Source organism: Pteropus alecto, unplaced genomic scaffold (assembly GCF_000325575.1).
Source record: "Pteropus alecto unplaced genomic scaffold, ASM32557v1 scaffold170, whole genome shotgun sequence".
In the NCBI taxonomy this organism is placed as follows: domain Eukaryota; kingdom Metazoa; phylum Chordata; class Mammalia; order Chiroptera; family Pteropodidae; genus Pteropus; species Pteropus alecto.
The window spans coordinates 2,549,253-2,555,252 of record NW_006429634.1 but is presented as its reverse complement, the minus strand read 5'-3'; positions in this window follow the sequence as shown (position 1 = coordinate 2,555,252).

Here is a 6,000-nt window from a genome sequence, read left to right as displayed (position 1 = left end):
GACCACCCTCCCCATTATTGCCACTGTCACTATGACCACCACTACTCTCAGCCGGATATCAAGTCAACCATCAAGTTCGCCACTGATACCAGCACCCACACCACCACCACTTCCATCAATTAGTTCCACCAACTAACACACACAGGTGTCACCAACGCCATCGAAAACAGTACTATCACTAGCACTGACACCAATACCACTATCACCACCACCAGCACAAAGCAGCATTAAAATCATTTTGGCCAACAACCTACGCTATCTTTATACTAACCCCACCATCACTGTCACCACTACCCAAGACGATTGTTATTTTACCACCAAAAATGTGGCCATCCTTTCCAACACCAGCACCACCATCACCTTTATCAGTCTCACCAACACCAACACCATTCTGCCCACCACCATCACCATCACCATGACCACTGCCATAATCAATACCACCATCACCTTCACCCAACTCACCACCATCACTGCTTCCATCGTTACCATAACTATCATAAATACCACTGAACTGGACACCGCCAACACCAATATCGCCATCCGTATCTCTATTGCCATAGCTGAAACCACCACCACTGTCACCATAGCTACAACCAACACCATTAGACATGGTACTACTGCCAACATCTACACAGTCTCTATAACCACCACATAGTTGTCACCAATATCTCCACCACCATGATCACCTCATCACCCCCCACGCTGGCACTACTACCATACCTCTTTATTAGCATGAGAAATGTTTGCTCTATTTCTGAGCCTTTTCTTATGCCAGGCATAATATGAAAAGAACAGTTGGGGGAAAGCAAAAGCACAGTTCTTCCGACTCATGGTTCTGACCATACATTATATGCCCGCCGACTTCCTGTTAATGTCCTCCTCTGATGGTTTCACTAAATTTGACCGTTCATTGATTCACAGAGGACCAGCCATGCATGCCTGAAAAACACAGGTGGGGTTGCAGGAGTCACCCCCTCGTGCCTGTGACATCAAGAAGTCCAGCTCCCAACATCACACACCCTTTTCCAAACTCCCTCCCTCCCTTCAGACATTCCAGGCCCCTGAAGATACATCTGTCTCCCTAATGTGGACTTTCTTCCGTTACCACCCCGAGCATCTGTCCTGCTCCTTTAGAGCAGAACAGTAGAAAGAGTGCTGACGCGAGAGTCGGAGCCATGGATTCCGGCCTTGGTTCTACCTCTGACTCTGTGTGGCCTCAGCAAATGAGTTCCTTTTCTCTACCTCAGTTTCCCTCCTTGTAAAAGGCTGACCTTCTGACTCTGGTGTTTTAAAGATTTTTTGAGCTGAGACACTCTCCGGACAGATTTGAACCCCTTTCCGGCTTCAAATAGGAAAACAAAGAGTGTCAAGTCATCTATCAGTCCCCCCAATAGACTCCCCTGGCCAGCATGTCCCAGGATCTCTGGGGACCTCCTGGAGCCCTGAGATGCTGCTGCAGGGCAGGGTGGGGTCTGAAGGGTTAAGCTGGTTAAGGCTGTGCATGAGCAAGTAAGTATCTCAGATGAAAGGCTGGTCCGAGAGAACGCCATGTGGCTGTTGTGGTTGGCAGGCCGGGGCAATGGGACCAGCTAGGTCCCGAAGGAAACCCCCTCCTAGTCTCACCAGAACAAAGTGGTCTTTTACGAAAAATGCCATTGTTCTTGGGCAAGTCTTTCCCATCTCAACATAAACCAGGAAGCAGTGCTTCCTTTCCTTGGGTGAAACCGGTGGGAGTGGGGGGAGAAGAACAGTTTTTCCTGCCTTGAACGATCTACCACAAAGCCTCTGCCCAGCTATATCCAAGGTTCCCCAAGGCTGTGTGTGTGTGTGTGTGTGTGTGTGTGTGTGTGTGTGTGTGTGTGAGAGAGAGAAAGAGAGAGAGAGAGAGAGAGAGAGAGAGAGAGAGACATGGGGTGGGGAGAAGAAACAGAGGAACACCACCGAGTTCAGTCTTTTGCCTCCAAACAAGACCCTGTAGCCTGAGCCAGACTATGAAAGAGGTGTCATTGACTATCCGTCTCACTCACTCAGGCTTCCTTCTGTCTCCCCAGCATGGCAATCTTGTTCCCACTCATGCCTTTGTATCTGCTGTTCCCTCCGCCCGAACTCTCTTCTGCCCTTCACACACTTAGCTCCTTCTCATCACTTTGGTCTCTGTTCTGACCTCGATGAAGCAGTAACTGTTTAGTAACTGTTCAATATCTGCTATGAGAAGAAAGACTAGGAACTGTGTGTCTTGCTCATTACTGCTGCCCCAGCAAATACCACAGGATGACTCCAATGTGTGTGTGTGTATGTCTATTCTCCCCTCACCCCAATAAAGAAAACAGGTCGCAACCTCTCGGCAAAGGAATCACTTCCCTTCTCAAGCTCAAAGAACAGAGCATTGCAGACCTTGGAGAACAACCTGTCCAACCATTCCATTTTCCTGCAAGGGAAACTGAGGCTTAGAGCTTAGACAGTCCTGACCAGAGGCCCATGGTTGATCAGTGGACTAAAGTCAAAGGTGTCCTAAAGTCAAAGCTGCTGGACAGGACTTATCACCTAGTTTCCAAGCTTGGGCACAGCCTGGTTCTAAATCTCTCACTCTTCACATCCAAGACTCAGCACATTAGGGCTTCCGTCACAGACAGAATTCACCTAACCCACTTCCTCACCTCCCTGAGAACCAGCTCACTGAAGGCCCAAAGAAAGAAGTCCTTCTGTGCCTTTGCCTGGCTGAGGAGGTCAAAAGCTCCCTCCTCACCACCACCACCACTATCCATCTATCACTTTTAGTGAGAGAGGGATGAAAGAACCTTCTGGGGAGACTCCGTGGAAGTAGAGTTCCGGCTTTCTATCCCTTTAAACTTCATTTTTCTCTTTCTTGAAGCTGACATTTCTGCTTTTGTTTCTACAGCTTTTGCTTGAACCAGGAAGTCTCCTTCACTTCAATACGTGTGGATAAATAAAGGGAGAAGGGATATTATCAATACCCTCTCTTAGGAGTTGTCGGGAAGATTATGTGAGATGCTGCCCCTAGCACAAGTTGTCACTTCAGTAATGCTAGATACTTTTGAAAAGTTTAAAGTGCTATGCAAGTACAAGATACTGTTACTTTCAAGGCAATGAGTATTTATGAAGTATTCCTTTTAGAAAAGTGTGTTTAGGCACTCCGAGGAAAAAAGGCAAAGTCCCTTTTAAGAATTGTTCCCTGAGGTTAGCAGTAACTAGAGGGAGGGCTAGGCTGGGAATGGTTAGCTTTTTTCTATTCTTTACAAAATAAGGTAAAATCCCAGGTAGGACAAGCATACAAAAGAGGTGGAGAAGAACAGGTAAATAGTTGACACTAACACCACGTCCCCAAAACAGAGAGAGGGAGCTTGCTGCATTCCATTCCATGCTTTTGTGACTCCTCAGTTTATCTTTTATCCCAGGCTGGGGGAGGAGAGATGCAAACAGATAGATTCTGTGTTTCTAGACAAGGCGAGATAGAGAACAGATAAAATTCCACCTAAAGTCATTAAGATAAGCAGCTATTTCATGATTTAACCCTCTGGGATGGGAAAGAGCAGGCAGAGAAGAGGTCTCTACTCCCAGCTCAAGTGCTTCTCGGAAAACCAAAACACAAAACATCATGCCCTGAGAATTTCTTACCCTGGGAAGGAAGAGCAGGCAGATTCCACTTAGTAAATCCAACCCTGGAGCAAGAGGGGTTTAATAACTCTTGAATTCCCATAGAGATGCTGCTTAACCTGGGCCATGGCTATGAGTTTGCAATCACAAGCTCAAGTGTGCTAGAGCTTTCAAATCCAATTAAAACTGACGGTGCATCCCTTTATGCTGTGCCGACGAAACATTCTAGTTCCGTCATCACTGGGAGAGTCTTCCCTGTTCTAAGAGTGCACAAGAGTCTGGAAGCCTTGTGTTGCACCCAGAAAACAAGGAATCGACTCTTTCAACTCCTTGCTACTCAAAGTATTGTCTTTTAAGACCAGCAATTTCAGAATCCCTGATTACAAATGCAGAATCTCAGAACCCACCCCAGGCCTACTGAATCAGAATCTGCATTTTATCAAGATTCCCAGGTGATGGAACTTCACAGCCATGTTTGAGAAACGTTGTTAAAGACTAACCCCAAATCCCCCAGTAGGCTGACAGCACTGTGGCTTTGGTGGATCAAAGGAGTGTGGGTGCCTGGCTCCCATCTCCCTAAGGGGACTTCGAAGCCACTACCCTCTGAGATTCTGCCAGGAATTACCCACCTCCCTCCCTCTCATTCCTTCTTCCCTTTCTTTCATCACAATCCCCTCAATAAACTCAGGCTTTCAATCAACAAAAGCCTGAAAAACCAGTTGTCTTCAGAGTTTTGATTTCAGCTGCTTCACCAAACACCCGCCCCCCCCCCCCCCGGACGGAGCGTAAAGGTGAGGCTTTCTGCTGTCCTCCTGGGATTGGAATAGGCTGGATGGAGAGAGGGGATACAGAAAGAAGTAAAACCACCGACACAAAATGACATCTCAATCCATTGTCCTGCCACATTTGTAATTCTTTAACTTTTGCTCTCAATTATATCTGGATTTAAGAGGGCAAAACAAAGGCTTATACTGTAATTTTAACGGACTTGTTTTTATAGGAAAAAAGTAAGTCCCAGAATCCTAGAAATGATTGCTTCTGAGACTTAAGGGATTTAATGAGCTCCTAGTTTAGGGATTAAAAATTTTTTTCAGCATCAGTGGAACATGTTTCATGCCACCATCCCTCCCCCACACCCAAGATAAACCACATGGAGAATCCCATTACATAAAAATAGAAATAGAGCTGCTTTGGTTGTCAGGTGGGGACCACAGAACCCCAACTAGATGGTTTTCCTCTTCATTCCCATAGCACCCCAACTAGATGGTTTTCCTCTTCATTCCCATAGCAGTGCCTCAAGCAGACCCTAAGCCTTGATGGAGCAGGGAGTGAAGAATCCACCTCAGCCCAACCTCCACCCAGTACTGGAAGCCTCTTAATACCTTCCCTTCTCTCACCTCCGATTATTTACTTCCTGAGAAAAGTCTCATAGGCAGCCGGACCCACGGTGTAGCAGCACCTAGGACTCCAAAACACCTTTTATGTGATGACCTGAACTGGCTTCCTTGTCACTTTCATCCAGAAACCCCAGTTCTGCTTAGGAGACTGGAGGAAACAGGTCTAGCTCCTCTTTCTCATGACTTACAGAGCACATCTTTCCCTGGATTCTCTTTTCCAAATGAAATAGACATGTAAACCTATGATAAATGGGTAAATGAATGAATAAATGAAGAAACAATAAAATGAATGAGTGGATCAGAGGTGAAAAAGGATGGAAGAACAGCTGAATGAAGTACCCTGCTCATTCTCTTCTGGACACTCTTGAGCTTGAAAATGGTTCTCTTAAAAAGTGACATGTGTAAAAAAATTGTAGCTTTTGGAACTAAACACAATACCTTAAACCAGTGTTTTTCAGACTGTGAGCAGTGACTCATGTGCATATTAAAAAAATCAACTTAATGGCTTTCAACCATAATTTTGCTTAATGAAAGAATAGAACAGAAAATATTATAGTTTATCAGCCAGCAGTGAGGTTGGAAATTGTTTGGAAAAGTTTTTTTCTGTTACACATACACATGTATGTGTATATATGTAGGGGGGGTGTGTACTGGATCTTGATGTAAAATGTGATTCTTACAAGTCAAAAAAATGAAAGCCAGTATGCTAACCCTATTAATCAGATGCCACTACTATCCCCATTTTCAGATGAAGAAAATGAGGCACAGATAAATTATTAACTTGCCTAAGGTCACCAACTAGTAAATGACAGAGCTGGACTGGAACAGGATGGGGTGGAGATGGGAGGCTCCAGTGTGGCTCCAGAGTGTGAACTTTGAACATCCACTCCATGATGTCAGGAGTAGAAATGGCTGTGCCATGCAGGCAGGACTAGTCTCGAGACCGGGAGGCATCCAGCAGGGTTTTCCTTTCACACACTGGACACAC